General features: G+C 41.1%; 1 pseudogene; it reads left to right on the forward strand.

Moving 5' to 3' along the window:
- Window positions 1–13,287: 13,287 nt before the first annotated feature.
- Window positions 13,288–18,117, forward strand: part of LOC120861582 — a 57,730-nt pseudogene continuing 52,900 nt past the window's right edge.

Raw genomic sequence — 18,117 nt, forward strand, 5'->3', positions numbered from 1 at the left:
TGTGTAGAAAAAGGGAAAAGGAAAGTAGAGTAAGAAGGATGAAGCAGGTGGGTGGTGTTAAATAAGACAGAGAGGACCTCAGTAAGAAGGTAATAGATAAGCAGAGACTCCATGGGAGGTAGATGTCTTGAGGAAGCATTCAAGCTGACAAGCTGCCAGAGCAAAGGTAGGATCAGTGAACAGTAAGATTCGTTTCCCTCTCTTCCAATTCCAGGGAGGCCCCAGATAAGACAGTTACTCTCCATAAGCAGCAGAGGGAATGGCTTTGAAGCTGCGGGAGCAGTGATGAAAATGGTTTCATCACAAACAGTTCTGTGGAATTGGTGTGTGCATGGGTGAAAAGGCAAGGTCGAAGGTTTGAAAAGGGAGCACGTTCCAAGATTCCACTCCCTGAGTGGAGAATCGGGGCTGGAATCTCAAGGGCACACCCAAAACAAGTCAGCAGGAGACAGGAGGGTCGTTGTGTTGATTCCCGACACAGTTACAAGCATGGCCTGGTAGGTGCCTTCTGAAGCACTTGTGGAATTTGGCCCTGGATCACAGAATTTTAGGATTGTTCCTCTCCAGCTGTGTTTGTCCCCTAATCCCCTTCTTTGTGTTGCCTTAGTCAGTGGGGTTCTCTTAACCATTTTCTGTTTAGGGCCACTCTTGAAATTAGATCTCACCAAGGGATGATCCATACCCTAGGACTGCCCCCTCCTCTCTTACTGTAATCAGAAGGCCTGGGGAGTAGGGATTCACACACACAGTTAAAGAGGCATGGGAGTGCCCAGGGCCTGGGAACTCAGGTATTTTTTAAAATAAAAAGTCTTGATTTTCTCTCATAGCCATTAGAGTTCTAGGATGAAGGGGGATGGAGCTAGAAGCTTTTGTATTTAAAACCTTCCTAGTTTCCCATGGTTCTTGGGAGAAAGTCCACACCCCTCAACAGCCTTTATGCTTCTAGAGTCTATCTCTCAAAGTCCTCCTTCTTGTTAACTGAACACGCCGGGCACTTCTCTGAGGGGCCCTGCTTTCTACTGCCTTCAGGTGTATGTACCTGCTGTTCTGGAATTTTCTTTCAGCTCCATCTTAGTCTGACTAAAGCCCACTCATCCTTCAAGTCCCAGCTAATCTGTCCTTGCCCAAGGAAAGATCTCCTAACCCCCTAACTGGATTGGGCCACTGCCCTTCGAGAACTTGTCATGGTTCATAGTAAGTGCTCAATAAATATTTATGCTTTATAAATGTAGTGATGAATGAATGAATGAGCACATGAACAGAAAAAGAAGTTAAAGTCAATGGATATTTTCTTTAAAAACTGAGAACTAGGTGGACAAAAGTCCCTGCCACAAAGGAAAGAGAGGAGAATAAAAGAAAATAAATTCTTTAAGGTCTGAAGTGCTTTTGCTTAAGGCAATTTTCAGACCAGGTCAACCAGGTCAATCGCCAGAAAAAGCAATGGGGATTCGTTCTAGGACATTCATCTTCAGGCTTAGTGTTGAAAGTAACATTGTTCGCCTTGTTCACTGAGACTGAAAATGAGCTGAACCGCCCCAGGCAGAGGGGGCAGAAGGGCACAGCCAGGAAAGCTAAGCACATCCAGTGTGGAGGGATGATGAAACGACATTACAAGAACATAATTTTAATTCTTGCCCTGTTTTGATCCAGTGTGGATGACCTTGGGCAAGTCACTTAACTTTTTGAATTACACTCTGATTGTCCAAAAAAGAATAAATAAACTTGGGGACATTGGGAGAAAAAAAAGATATTAGCCAAGTGTGCATATGACCACAATAGTGGTGTTATTAATGATCACCGATGCTATCCCCAGCTGTTCTCCAGTATGATTTTATTAGTCCCACTGCTGTTTCCTGATTCGCTTCCATTCAGGAAGCTTTGAAATAATGGTTAGCAGAGGGGCACGTTGCAAAAATAAAAATTCTCACTCTTTTAACTTTTCCATCCACTTTAATCCCAATGCCCATCCTTCCTCTCTACCCAGCTTCAGCTGGAGTCCTGCCATTCCTGTGATCAATCACACTTGGGGGAGAATCTTACTCATGTGGTGGGGAGATGGGGGGCGGGTGTAAGAGGGGGCGCGGTGGGACAGTCGGGGCGGAGGGAGTTCTGGTCCAGCACGACTGTTGAGTGTGATGTCCTTTTGTGGTGCCCTCGAAAACAGAAGTGAGGAAACAGGCCGTCATTTATCATGTGGCTTTGTAATACATGCTGATAATGCAAAACAGCCAGGCTGCTCCTGAGGTCGGTCCAACCAAGTATCAAGAGTCAGCTGAGGGAGGCCAAGTCGGAAAGGGAGGTTCCCTGTGGGACGTGCCCTTTGGCCAGGGATCTCCCTGCAGTCACAGCTTCGCACTTGTTGCTGGAGACTGCCATTTGTCCTCTGGAGAGCACACAGCCACCTGCCTTCTGTACACTGCCAGTTTGGGGCCTCTTGGGGAAGATGAAAACTTCCCCATTTCAGTCACTCACAGCCCAGTCCTCCCCAAGCCTGGTATGCTATTGGATGCAGGTGCTAGACAGTGGAGCTTTGGGTGTGGCGCCCTTGAACCAATCACTGTAACCGAGGAGAAGCAGCATTCTGATTGGCTAAGCCTAGGTCACCTGCCCACTCTTGGATGGGTGTGAGGCAACCTCAGTTATAGCCACACCACAGTGAACCTTGTTTCCAGGATGAACGACAAAGGAAGTGTGATGGAATCACTGGAATTACTTCTCTTATTTCTCTGAATTTCCTCTAACCTTTCAACCCAGCACACCAGTTAGCACCATGCCTTTGCCCAAAGGAGGCTTCCATCAATATGTCTTCTGGCAAAAAGAAAAAAAAAGTCCACTTGAATCCACAAATGAACACAAGATAAAAGCCACGCAAAGGCAAAAGACCATGGAAGCACTTTTTTTAAAGGGACCTTTTTCCCACCAGGTACACACCTAAGAAAACACCAAGCTGAGAGAATGACATTACTAAAACAGAATAGTCAGGTTCAGCCTCTCCAAGCACTCAGCTGCACTCTACTTTGGACCTTTGCTGCTCTTCTTAATGTCACAAAGGCTCCATGTAGCTAAGTCTTCCTTTCTCAGGCCTCATCTGGCTTTCCCCATCAGCAGCAATTGACTCAGTTGACAACGCTCTTCTCCTTGAAACCCTTTCTTGCCCTGGTTTCTAAGACATCACACTCACTTTGTTCTCTTCCCACCTTACAAACCTTCCTTCTTGGATTCTTTTGCTGGTTTTCCCTGCCCTCCCATCCTCCCTGCTTCTGAATGTTCAGTGCCCAGGGATCAGTGCTTGGAACTGTTCTTTCCCCCTAAGTAAATAAGTAAGTGAGTGTTTATCACTCAGTCGTGCCCGACTCTTTGCAACCCCATGGACTGCAGCCCACCAGGCTCCTCTGTCCATGAGATTTTCCAGGCAAGGATACTGTAATGGGTTGCCATTTCCTTCTCCAGGGTATCTTCCCAACCCAGGGATCGAAGCCGGGTCTCCTGCACTGCAGGCAGATTCTTTACCGACTGAGCTACAAGGGAAGCCCTCTTTCCCCTTGGATGATCTCATCTAGTTTATGGCTTTAATACCATGTGCTATGATCCAGTGTGTGTGTGTCTAGGCTAAACCCCTTTCCTGTGCCCCAGATCTTATATCTATATAAAAATATCACAGCTGATATTTTTACTTGGATGTTTACTAGAACTCACCAGCCTATCCCATCTATGACTAAGCCCTTGATGGCCCACCTTCCACTGCTATCAAAAAGAAAACAGTTCCTCCCATAATCTAGTCACTCAGGCATATCCACCATGCTGTTCCTGACTCCTCTCTTTCTCTTCCTCCATATTTTGTCCAAAAGAAAATTCTACACGCTCTACCTTAAAATATATTCAAAATTGAATACCCTCTCTCCTGCTGCCACCCTATTCCTAACAGGTCTTCCTGCTTCTGCTGTTGTCTCTGATCTCAAGCTCATCCTCATGGCTTATTTTCAACACATGAGCCACACCCATTCCACTGAAATTTTAACAGATCATGTCAGTCCTCTGCTCATAGAGTACAGTGGCCTCAGAGTAAAAGCTAAATCCTTGTTGTGACCTATGTGGGCCATGTGATCTGTCTCTCACTTACCTCACACACTTTGTGTGAGTGCTAAGTCACTCAGTCATGCCCAGCTCTTTGTGACCCGATGGACTGTAGCCTGCCAGGCTTCTCTGTCCTTGGGATTCTCTAGGCTGGGATACTAGAGTGGCTTGCCATGCCCTCCTCCAGGGGATTTCTCGACCCAGGGATTGAATCTGCATCTCTTATGTCTCCTGCTTTGGGCAGGCGGATTCTTTACCATTAGTGCCACCTGGGAAGGCCACCTCACTCACTCTCAGTTCAGTTCAGTCCAGTTGCTTAGTTGTGTCCAACTCTTTGTGACCCCATGGACTGCAGCACGGCAGGCTTCCCTGTCCACCACCAACTCCTGGAGTTCACTCAAACTCATGCTCACTGAGTCTGTGATGCCATCCAACCATCTCATCCTCTGTCATCCCTTTCTCCTCCCACCTTCATTCTTTCCCAGCATCAGGGTCTTTTCAAATGAGTCAGTTCTTCACATCAGGTGGCCAAAGTATTGGAGTTTCAGCTTCAACATCAGTCCTTCCAGTGAATATTCAGGACTGATTTCCTTTAGGATGGACTGGTTGGATCTCCTTGCAGTCCAAGGGACTCTCAAGAGTCTTCCCCCCAACACCACAGTGTTGAAGTGTTATCACTCACTTTACCTCCTGTTAATCATATCCTTTCTCCTTCCACTTCTTTCCTTATATATTCCAGGCATGCCCCCACCCCAGGGCCTTTGCACTTGCTCTTCCCTCCCCCACAAAATCTCTTCCTCCAAATATCCACATGGTTTCATCCTCAACTCCTTCAAATATTTACTCGATTCACCTTCTTAGACAAGTTTTCCTTGGAGGCTAGGCTAATGCTAAGTCACGTCAGTCGTGTCCAACTCTGTACAACCCTATAGACGGCAGCCCACCAGGCTCCGCTGTCCCTGGGATTCTCCAGGCAAGAACACTGGAATTGATTGCCATTTCCTTCCCCAATGCATGAAAGTGAAAAGTGAAAGTGAAGTCGTTCAGTCATGTCCGACCCTCAGCGATCCCATGGACTGCAGCCTTCCAGGTTCCTCCGTCCATGGGGTTTTCCAGGCGAGAGTACTGGAGTGGGGTGCCATTGCCTTCTCCGTTTCCTTGGAAATCCTGTCCAAAATTCAATACTCTAATTTTTCCTGTCTCCCTCTCCTTTTTATTTTTATCCTTTCCTTTTATCATTAGCTAACATTCATATATATTATATATATACATATAGCATATGTTATATATATAACATTTACTATAGTCAATAGAATGGGCTTTCTCTTAAGGTCTGTTGAACAGGGATTCTTAGTAAGAATTCTTACTATGATTCTTTTAAGTCTGTACCATTGTCCAGAAACTTAGTGCACAAATGTGCACATTTACGTGATTCATTCTTTTTCAAAAATTAAGCTATAATTGATATATAATATTAGTTTCAGGTATACAAAACATAATGAGTTGATATTTGTACACACTCCAAAATGATCAACACTATAAATCTAGTTAACATCCATCACCTTACATAGTTAAAAATAATGTTTTTCTTGCAATGAGAACTTTTAAAATCTGTTCTCTTAGTAACTTTCAGATCTGCAATATATTCTAATTTTTCACACATTTTCTGTACTTATTTCCTCCTGTGCATTATATTTTCTCCCTCTAGATTGGTAGCTCCATGAGGATAACACTATTTTTCTTTTAATCGTTAATGTCTTCTTGGGACCTGAAATAGTGTCTTTACATAAAAAAGGAAAGTAAACAAAATAGCATAATTGTATAACTGAGATCTGAGACCCTTGAAAGTCAAGCTCTGTATTTGAGCTTAACTTCTATCTAACTAAATTCAGTCATTGGGCAAGATAGGATTCCAAGTCTTGAGGTCCATTTTTGGTCTAGAGGAAGCCAGGAAGATTTTCTACTTATGTGGTTTACTAGCCTTAAAGTTTTCAATAGCTTCTCATTGTCTTCAGGGATCAAGTTCATTCCACCATCATCTGTACCTTTTCAAGTTTATCTCCTATATCAGCACAACAGTTGTCTTCCCCAGCCAAACTAGTCTGTCCACTGTTTTCCCTAATTGCCCTGAGCTTACTTTCTTCCATATTCTTTCTCTTTCCTTTCTTTTATCCGAAACATCCCTCACATCTCCTCTACTCATCTATGCAAACCCGCCTCACTCTTCATGATCTCTTTCTTTCCCCACCTGATGAAATCCAACTGGTCTTTCAGCTCACATTATGCCTCCTTTAGAAGGTCTTCCCTGAACTTTCCAGATGGAATGAAATGCTCCCTATCTCGTAAGTTTATAGTACCTTTTCCCAACATTATTCAGCTCTTTGTACAGTGCCAACATGGAGTAGTAAAGTGAGGATCCACAGCACAGAGTCTAGAGCTTTAGTGTATTGATTCAAACACTATAATTCAAATACTATGATTCAATATGCTATAAACAATTTCACTGATTTTTTTCTGCAAACCCAGTGTATAACCATAATGCCAGTGTGACACTGAGTTGAATTTAACACCTATTTATTGAATTAATGCACAATGAGAAACATAAAGATGAATTCAAGGTCCTTCCCTGAACCACTATCTATAGAACCACTGTCTGTTCAGGAAGATCAATGTGTACACAGCTCATGTCCCAATATTTATTATATCCTACATATAATATGGTTCTTTTATTTCTTTCTTAAAGTTTCAGCTTTCCTCAGTCTCTCACTCATACCTATTTTATAATTTTGAATCCAAGATAGATTTATAGCTGAAACAGTTTATTGTTTCTTTTTTATAATTTCAAATATTTATTTCTTTAAAATGGAGAGAATTAAGAATATTAGAGAAGTAATTTAAAGATATAATCCTTTAGAAATCTTGCAATATTTCTGCAACTAGAACAATCTTTTTAAAGCCTTATTTCACTGATATAACTTCCAAAATTTATTTAATATTTAATGATTACATAATGTACTAATAAGGCACTTTGCATATTAGATATATTTAAAAAACTAATGACTCTTGGTAGTGTTTATGGTTAGAAGAAAAATTTCAAAGGTGTTTTAATGTGGAAATATGTAAGTTGTAATCTATTAGTGTCTACTTAATGAAATTGTTTTTGAAACCCTGCCTGTTAACCTTTAACCTTAAAGCTCGCGCATACTTTCCTTATTCATTAAATGACTAACTCACTGACCAGAGATATTTATGAGCTCTTGGCTCAGCCTGAATCTTTCTGGCCTAGACCAGAGGCTGAGGAAGTTTCCAGAATGATCTCCGCAGCCTTCTCCTGAGACATATCTCTGGCTGCCTCATTTATCATCCCTTTCCTAGTCATATCCACACGCCAAGCTCCCACCTCAATCTGCTCCCTTTTCCAGTAGGCACATTTGCATCTGGTCCTTATTGTGGTGGCTTTTTTACTTTGCAGTTACTTTTATAGATGTTTAATCAGGTATGCCAGTGAAAAGATGCAAAGTGAAGAGTAGGTGTTTCTAAATATTTCTTCAGAAAGCAAATTCAGCAACATTCTATCTCGTGTCTCGTCTTCCCCCAGAGGCAGCAGCGGAGACGCTGATTCCTTGAAGGTGAAACCTGGAGCCACAGATTAACACCCATGAAATTGTTTTTCATGCCTATTATTGTTCTCACCCTCCACTCTGGATAAACAGGCTCAGAAGTGGTGTATATGTCAAGTTGTTTTCCTTCTGAAAGATGATCCTTAAAGTAACTTCAGAAAACAGAAGGGTAGTTCTAGAGATAAAAAAGGAAGCCACGATTATGTTTAAAAGCCTCTCAGTAAGCTAAAATGCTATTCACAGAACTGTAAAATAAACTTCCATAGTTTCTAACTTTAAAGTAGTTTAGAACAACAGGACTTATAAGAAAACATGCCTTATGAAAGTAATATCTTGGATGATTTTCCTGAAGGTAGTTGAGAGGAAACAAAGTACCGCAGAGCCTGATATGGGCCTACTTCAGGCTATAAAACATTGAGCATCTAACTCTTGAAAGGGGTAAAGAATTAACAGCAATGGTATGGGGGAGAAAAGCTGTAGTAGTGGCTCATTTTCTTGAAAAAACCAAAAAGGCTGGTCAAGAGAGAATGGTCTTTCAAGATTGCTTTGGAAATCCTCTAACACAGAAGCTTCACCTTGAAGATGCTTCTACAATCCAAGGTCAGGGATGGTGGGTCGGCTTTTCCAAATGTACTCAATGCCTCGGGTCTCAGACTAACAATGACAAAGGGAAGGAGATGCTTAGGTTAAGAATCCAGAATAAAACATGCTAAAATTCATTTCAGGAAGTTTGGAAGATTACTTTTCCCATGGCGGCCATAACCAGGCCAGGATCACAAGTATGTTGATGGCCAGAGCCCAGTCTTTTATCAGGTCCAAGTGTCCCCTACTTTTCGAGAGTTCACTTTACTCTACCTCGCTGTTATGAAAGATTTACATCAGTACCTGTTTTATCTAACCAAAAGAAATCTGAAGAGGTTTTCGCTATCACACAAAAAGACAAAAAATGAAAATAGCATTTAGTGTTGGTCTTACACCAACCGTACGGAGGAGGCTTGCACCTGAGCAGAGGGAGGGGTACCACCAAACTCCATCCTGGGAACTACACTCAGCATCAGCCTCCATACTCTTGAACTGTGTGAACTTTTGTACTTCATCTTCATTTATTTTGTGCTTCTGTTAGCAAGACATGCCCTCAGGTAATTGCTTCTTCACTTTAGGCCATTTCAGCTTAGGGAAGGTTTCATAGGAACCTTTAATTTCAGATAGCAGAGGGATATTTGAACATTTCAATAAAATGGCTGGATCATTTACCCAACTAGAGGAATCCACATGATTCCCCAGGCAAAGGACTACGGTCTATGAAGTAAAGACGATCCTACATGTAGGGCCGGAAAAGAGACACAGATGTAAAGAACAGACTTTTGGACTCTGTGGGAGAAGGCGAGGGTGGGATGATTTGAGAGAATAGCATTGAAACATGCATCTTGCCATATATAAAATAGATGACCAATGCAAGTTCGATGTATGAAGCAGGACCTCCAAAGCCAGGGCTCTGGGACAATGCAGAGGGATATGGTGGGGAAGGAGGTTGGAGAGGGCTTCAGGATGGCAGGCGGGTGGACACATGTATACCCATGGCCGATTCATGTCAATGTATGGCAAAAAAAATCACAATATTGTAAAGAAATTATCCTCCAATTAAAATAAATTGATTCATTTAAAAAAAATCAAGTTCTGTAGTGGGTAAATAAAATGGGAATTTGCAATCACAAACCTCAAGGAAATAAATGAGGCAGTTGAGGCCTTCATGGGCAGACAGAGCAGCAGAAGCAGCAGTATCTCCATTCATGGGGTTCAAACAAAGAAAATTGTGTCAGACAAGATTGAACTATAAGAGAATTTGACTGCAGTTTCCATGGGCCACATAAATAGGAGGTGAGGGGAGTATTTTTGTTGAAGAATAGTTTTCTGGAACTTCATCAAAGTGAAACAAGACCCTATCTAGTTAGTCAGAACCTATCAGAGACACACCTTGAAAGCTTAAAACCAACATGCAGTAAAATGAGGGTCAGGTTCTCAGACCTCAATGAAAGGTATTGGAACAAAGGTGCTCTTTACTGAAAAAAGTCTTTGGCTAAGATGCTGACATTAAAGCATAAAAGCACTACTCATCAATTAAAACAAAGACAGGGAAAACTAGCTGTGTCAAATGTCTTTATATTACCTTGTTTTACCTCAAGAGTATGTGAAGTTATAAGAAAAGAGAGGCTCAGTGAAGCAAAGCAGTTTTACCAATGTATTCTAGCTGGTAAGTTACTACCCAAAATTTAAATCTAGAATTGACAGTTTCTAGAGTCCCTGCTACTTCCACAAGTTGCTGCCTCCATATGCGGCCCTGGGCTCTGCGTGAATGAAAGAAGTAAAAGGCCAATAATGCTTTGAAGAGGAAAGTCTGAGACTTTTCTGTTACTGAATAATAAGGTAACCCCTGAGGGATGAATGGATAAAGCATTCTGCATACAGGGGCTAATGAGAGAAAGTTAATATGTCAGCTTTTGCTGGCTCCAAAGTCCCCATCAACTGAACATCAGGATCCTACTTCCTCTCCACTTAAGATTCTCTCCCCTTTAGAATCTCTAGGAAACCCCGGAGTGTTTTGGGAACAGTAGACTAAAGCTACCCTTCAGTAACACTGCTGTTCTTTCTCGGATCTCTGTTGCTTAATCCCTCAGGGGTCTACCTGCAGCACTGCCATCTCTCAGACGTCTCCCCGAAGTTAATGGTCGCCTGACACTGCTTCTCTCCTCCTCTCTACTCTAGTTACCTATATACCCAAATGCCCGAGTTCCGGGCCTATATACTCAAACGCCCGAATTCTGGGCCTATATATTCAAATGCCTGAGTTCTGGGTCTATATATCCAAATGCCTTTCAGACATCTCAGCAGAATATTACCAAGATATCTCAAACACAACACATGCAAAATAAGTTACATTCTCCAAAAATCTTTTCCTCTTGTCAGTTGAATTTTGATGAATAAGGGACACCAGGACTCACAGTGATAGTGATTCAAGTCAGAAAACTAGCATCATCCTACCTGTTTTCTTCAATCAGACACCAAGTCCATCATTTTTACCTTCCTGACAGCAGTTCATATTTCCTCTCCATTCTCTGAAGGGTGAGGGGGTAAACCAAAGGCTCTTGGGCTACACCCACATTTCTATTCACACCTTTTCAAGCCTCATCTTCTTTATTTCCTTCCTAGTTTCCTACCAGGATCATCCTTCTTAAATGCATATGGTATCAAGTTACCACATCCTTTACAATGCAAAGACCTAAGTTTGATGCTAAAGTGCCTTCATGATTTGCTCCCTACTTATTCTACCAAATCTGGCCCATTTACATGTTCTTAAATCTGTGACTCCAAAACAACATAGAAAGACTATATTGGGGCTCAGGATGTAGATTGTGAATAGTAGAGTTCTACTATACTAAGAATAAGAAAGTTAGATTATGCATACTTGATATGTCAAAGAAGAAACAAAGGATGGCTTGCTATTTGAAATAAGCAACACTATAGGGGACAAAAAATACTGAACTTGAGCCACTCCCTTTTTATATTTTTAGAGGTTTTTTTTTTTGGATTGATTTACAATGTTGTGTTAGTTTTAGGTGCATAGCAAAGTGAATCAGTTACACATATACATATATTCACTCTTTTTAAGGATTCTTTTCCCATATTTAGCTACTCTTTTAATCAAAGCTGTTCTTCTGGTATTCCATCCTCCAACTAATTAAAGAGCAATCAAAGCAAATAGGTTTGGAATTAAAATAACTTCATTGAGAATGTATAGCCTGAGTATAATTTGAGTAAGAAAGATGACTGAATGAATGCCAGTGGAGGTTGCAAACAAGACTGATGGTTTAAGAAAAAACCACTGGAGACTTAGAAAAAGGTGAAAATGATTAACACTGAAAGATAAAAACAGCCTATTGCAGAGTCTGGGAGACATTTTTTCCTAACTGTGAGGCAAACGGAAGTGTACTGAGAAAACAAAATGATAGCCTGGTTGTGCTTTTCCTCATGAGACAGAGCAGCCCTCGCAACCTGAGAAAAGTCCTAAGACACAGAGGTTTCTTTCTCTTGCTTGAAGACACACAGTCTGCCTAAGCAGAACTTCATATGTGGGTTGCTGTCTTTTGAGATAGAGAACTCTTTCCTACCTTACTCTATGCCCAAGTTTCTGGCCCTGCTTGTAGACTATTAACTTCCTTAAGACAAGATGGTGTGTGTGTACGTGTGTGTATGTGTGTGTGTATGTGTGTGTGTGTGTGTGTGTGTGTGTGTGTGTGGTAAATGCTTCCATATGAGGCTGGTTCATCATAGGTAGAATAGCAAATAGAGTGGTAAAGATGTAAGTGAAAAACAAAATGGTCCATGCTAAGAAAGACTTCTGGTTCCTTTAAAAAGAAGAAGAAGATGGGGGAAAGGAAAACATTTTTATAGCACTTAACATTCTAGGCATTAATCCAAGTGCTTTTTATGTATTAATCGATGTTTAAAACAATCCTGTATTCGTATAAACTGTGCTGCGGTAAAATGAAACAGATAATCCCCAAATCTTCATAGTTAGCATAACCTAAGTTTATTTGTTGTTTATGCAAAGGCAAACCAGCTCCTACGTGCCCCAGCCTGGCAGTGACTTATGACACTTCCACTCCCAGGCCATTGGCCAGAATTGGTCACATGGCCTCAATCACAGCAAAGACATCTGGGAAATGTCAAGGAGCTCCTGAATAGCCTAGTGAGCACTAGCTGTCTTGTTCACAACACTTGTGAGAAAGGTAATAGCATAATCCCTATGATTTTTACAGATGATGAGAAATCGGAACAAAGAAAAAATAATTTACCCAAATCCACATTGTTAGTAAGTGACAGACTTGCAATTTTAACCAGACAATCTGATTCCAGAATTTGTGCTTTTAAAGATTACATTATGTAGTTGATCCTTGAACAACATGGCTTTGAATTGTACAGGTCCATTTATATATGCAGAATTTTTTCCTGTAAATATGTGCCTCAGTATTACATGATTCATGGTTACGGAGGGCTGATTGTAAAAGGACATGTGGATTTTTGACTGCACAAGGGTGGATACCCCAACCCTTGCATTGTTTAAGAGACAACTGTATTGCCTTTCAAAAGTAATAGAGGTGCCAATGATTTTATTAATGATCTGTAACAGAGAAAACTGTGGATGGAAGACAGAAAATTCTCTCTTGGAACCCCAGAGCCGGGTTACACTAGCCCCTGCTGGTTACGGAAGATTAGGAAATGAATGTGCAATCACTGTTCTGTAAACCTGAGAAGGACTCAACCAGAAGGCTAGTGATCAACAAGGACAACTGAGAGAAATCCCTGCATCCCACTTAGTGACACACACCTAGTCCAGATACATCTCTCTCTAACTGAGCAGCATGAAAAAAATCAACTCAAGACTTACAGGAAAAGTATTGAAAATCCAAGATAAAGGGAATAGGAGATTGACAATACAGGAGTCTATTCTCTAGAGCAAGGTGGCAAAAGTTTTTTGTAAAGATCCAGATGGTGAAGTTTTTGAGGTGTTACAGATCATACTGTTTCTGTCACAATGACGTAACTTGACAGAAGGGCACAAAGCAGCCATGGTGTTAGTCACTCAGTCATGCCTGGTTCTTTGAGACCCCATGGACCCCACCAGGCTCCTCTGTCCATGGAATTCTCCAGGCAAGAATACTGGAGTGGGCTGCCATGCCCTCCTCCAGGGGATCTTCCAGGCCCGTGGAGGGACCCAGGTCTCCTGCATTGCAGGCAGATTCTTTACTATCTGAGCCACTGCTGCTGCTGCTGCTGCTAAGTCGCTTCAATCGTGTCCGACTCTGTGCAACCCCATGGACGGCAGCCCACTAGGCCACTAGGGAAGCCCAAATCTTCCATAGGCAATACATAAATACAAAGCAATAAATAGATAAATACAAAGCAGCATAGGCAATACATAAATAAAAAGATATGGCTGTGTCCTGATAAAATTCTGTTTACCAAAACAGATGACAGACTAGATTGGTCTGTGGACTAGAGTTTGCCGACCCAACACTTGCTCTAAAAATGAGGAAATTAACAAATATAACAGATCATTACACGTTTGAAAAATAATTTGGTAGGAATCCAAAAACTATAAACAGTAATGGAATCATTTATCAACAAACAAGTGACAAATATTTTTAACAAGTTATTGTTAAAAAGAGATTTAGTTTATATAATTCTGATAAAAGTCTGAATAGGTATAATTTAACTCGAAATTAATTTGTTGTAGAAAGTTAGATTGTGTCCGACGTAGACAGTAGCCCGACAGTCTCCTCTGTCCATGGAATTATCCAGGCAAGAATACTGGAGTAGGTAGCCATTCCCTTCTCCAGGGGATCTTCCCAACCCAGGGATCAAACCCAGGTCTCCTGTATTACAGGTGGATTCTTTACCATCTGAGCCACCAGGGAAACCCATGTGTACTGCACATGTATATAATATATATATATGCCTATTATGTTAAGTGAAGTAAGTCAGACAGAAGTTGACAAATATTGTTTGAGATTGCTTATATATGGAATTTAAAAAGTCAAATAGATAGAATAGTGACTACCAGGGGTGACGGTTAGGTTAAATGGGGAAATTTTGGTAAAAGGATATAAACTTTTCTTATACAATGAAAACGTTCTGGGGATGTAATGTACAGCATGACTACAATTAACAACACTATACTGCCTACTTGAAGTTGCTAAGACAGTAGAGCTTAGATATAGTCACCACAAAAAATGATAGTTTTGTGAAATAGATGTGCTAATAATTTTACTGTGACACTCGTTTCACAATATATGTGTATCAAATAATCACATTGTACACCTTAAACTTACAGTATTATTTGTTATATCCCAATTAAGTTGGAAAAATATATACATTCATACATATGAGCCAATTTTATAAACATTTATTTAAAACTGCATAAAATAAAAACAGGATAAATACATAAAATGTCAATAGTGAGTTAAGATGTAACAATATAGGAGGCTGCATCTATTTTTTTGTATTATTTGGGTTTTTATACATAAATATTTCAAAGTCAGAAAAATTTTTTTAATTTAATTTTATTTTTTTAATTAATTAATTTATTTATTTTTTTTAATTTTTACTTTACAATTCTGTATTGGTTTTGGTTAGAAAATTTTTTTTTAAAACACAAAAGAAAACTCGGGGGTTTTTGAATCAGACATGACATGGATTCTCTGCTACTCACTAGCTGGTGATCTTGGACAAATCATATCTTTGATCCCCAATATTCTTATTTGCAAAAAGTGGATATGATCACATTTACTTCACATGATTTCTTGAAGGATTAAATGAGTGTGTGTGTGTGTGTGTGTGTGTGTGTGTGTGTATACACACACACAGAGAGAGAATGGAGGGAGGCTGACTATTGTGGCAGAGAGATTTCTGTGAACAGTAGGTAATGAATACTTTTCCTAGTCAGGGTTCAGTGGAATGTAAAACAGTTTCTGTCAGGAGTTGAGACAGAACTGGGATGCGGGAAGAAAGGACTATGCTTTCTTTTCTGAACTTGGAGCTGAAAGAACAAGCTTCTCTTAGAAGGAAGCCGGCAAAGAGGTCCCAGGGATTAGCAAGAGGGCCAAAGTGGGCTGGACACAACAGGAAGCTTGGACAGCGAGTGTCCCTGCCCTATGCCTGGGTGCAGCTTGGACGGGAAGGTGGTGGCTCCGTTCCTGACCCCACCCCTGAGAATCTGCTCCTTAAAAACTCCACAAGCTGCAGAACTCCAGGACAAAGCCCAGGATTTCAGTAGAAACACTTTGGGAGGATATGGAGAAGACTGGGAGAAGGAAACAAGGAAGATCAAAGAGAAGCTGGGAAGAAGGAATTTGTCTCTCACAGCAGCGTCCTCAGAGCAGAGGACCCTCCACATGGCTCAGGAATCTCCCGTAGCTGACTGAGTCTCATACAAGACACTGGAGAGGCACCAACAGCAGTTAGGCAAACAGTTCCTCCAATGCCTGCACCTCTAAATGCCACACGAGTTGTATCTTTGTACCAGGAGTACTTTCCAAATGCTCCATCTCTCGTCTCCTTTGAACATTCCTGCACTACCCTACATCCCACTAAGCACACAGGGGCAGGTCCACGCACATGCACACACATCTGTCTTTTAGCTGACTCCCTATTTACACCTTTATTTCTCAGCATTGGTATCCCTAGCTCTGATATTCAGGAGGGTTAGCTGTGGCTTCTAGAATCCTATGCTGAAACTGGCATGGCGCTCACTGCTCTACAGTGGCATCGCCTTGCTTTTCTCACCCACTGGACTGTGGGACACAAACTGAGGACAGAAATGGGCATGGCCATGGTTTCCTAGGCTCCCAGCAAAGCACCTGGCACACTAATGTAGCTGGGCTCCTCTTCCAGGCACTTCAGCACATCTCCTCACCACCACACCCAACATAACTCCCCTAGGTGCTTTAAGACCTAATGGCTAACACGCAAAGTGGTCTCAGGAATCCTAGACTGGGAAGCAAAGAGGAGCTGCAGGCAGTGGACATAATGAGGACTGATGGGCCCAGGCTATGGAAATAGAGAGACTGCAAAACCGCTGTATAATTTCAATCTACCCCACTTTCCACAGTCCTCCCCTTTGTTTCACAGTTCCTGCAATATTATTTGCCAAACCCTGGGCAGAGATGAATGTATGAAATCTGTTTACCAACTTGGACACTTTTGCTCTTCATACCATCTTGAGTGTAAATCTGTAGCTTCCCTCTTCTTGGCAATAAGTTGGCAACCCATTCTTGTCAAAACTGTGGACATCATGCCATTATTAGTAAGGAAATCAGAACAACTTCTGTTTACTGAGTGCTTACTCTAAGTCATGTCCTATGCTAAATTTTACACACATTATTTTGCTTATTCCTCACAAAAAAATGTTTGAGATGAACATTATTATCCCAATTTTGTTGATAAAGAAACTCTAATGGAGTTTGAGTAACTTGCCCAAGGATACACATTTACAAAGTATTCCAGTCAGAATGTGAAACAACCCTTTCTGTCCTGTCCAAAGTGTACTGCCAAGAATTACAGATATAAGGGACTCATTAGAGATCACTCAACAAAAGTTTAGTTAGAAAAGACCCCAATTTCAAATTAAATGCCCAACTCTGATGGTAAGTGACTTATCTAAAAGACCAAGGGTCAGTTTGAACTACTGATAAGTAGGCAGCATTTAAGAGACTTTGATTACAGAGGTAGCAATCACAGACCTCAAAAGTATGTTGGAAGATGACCCCAATTAACACCACTGGGCATACTCGGTTTAGCTATAATATCATGTAACTGGTACAACATCCTTAAAGTTCCAGGTTCTGTTTTCCAGGGTCATTGATGACAGTTTTGTTTTTAGAATAAACAGGTAGAGTGGGATAAAGATTCCCAGCGGATAGTTAGTCTTTAGCAGTGTCTATGACCCACATTTTAAGCCCTAGAAATAAACACAGAACACTTGCCAAAAGGCCTGTCCATCATGTCTTTTTAGACAAAGATAAACCCAATTAAGTGTAACCAACAATGTGAAGAAAGTTGTTGAGTACAGGAGAATTCCTCATCATAAAAAAAAAAAAAGGCAACAAGACAAATTTACTTTTCTAGGGGGGTTAAGAGTGCCTGAAGGTAATGGGATTAATTCTGACATCTGTGCTTAGATTTGAACTTTTGGTGGAAGAAAAGCTTATAGCTTAATTTTGCAAGACCCAGCAAGGAAACTTTGTTGGCCAGTAGGGAAATGGAATCTAAAAAAATTGGATTAGCGCTCCTGATATAAGGACTTATGTGATCAAGAGGAACATGCAATTATAAGCAGCTGTACTAGACAAGTCTTTTCCTGTGTGATGTTTCAATTTTAGAAAAGACCACAAGCTGGATAACCAAACCACTACTGATCTATCCCATCCAGCAAGTGAGCCGGTCCTGTACTGAGACAGCTTTGCACCTGGTAACTAGAAAGAATAAATCCTTCTTAAAGACAACCGTTTTGAGTTCTAATGTTCCTTTTTTTAGAAAAAGGAAAAAGTTAGCTCCTGGAAAAAACAAGATTGCTCCTTCACTTGTTGCTTAAGTTCCTACCTCTACTTCACTACCCATTTTGGTAGGAAACATCTTCCCTTTTCCATCTGAAACTACACATGACCCAGTCTCCAGGGTGACAGCCTTCCCAATGGTCTCATAACCCCAGTCATGTAACTTATGATCCAGTCGTCTCTAAGCCTTCTTATATGAGAATGTGAAATGTAAACTCTTTGTCTTATTTTTGTAGGTCAGTGGCTAGCAGTGTCATACATGTGGCAAGTTCTCAAGAAAAGTTTCTTTAAATCAACTTTTCCCCAATAAA

Source organism: Oryx dammah, unplaced genomic scaffold, assembly GCF_014754425.2.
Source record: "Oryx dammah isolate SB20612 unplaced genomic scaffold, SCBI_Odam_1.1 HiC_scaffold_3, whole genome shotgun sequence".
NCBI classification, from domain to species: domain Eukaryota; kingdom Metazoa; phylum Chordata; class Mammalia; order Artiodactyla; family Bovidae; genus Oryx; species Oryx dammah.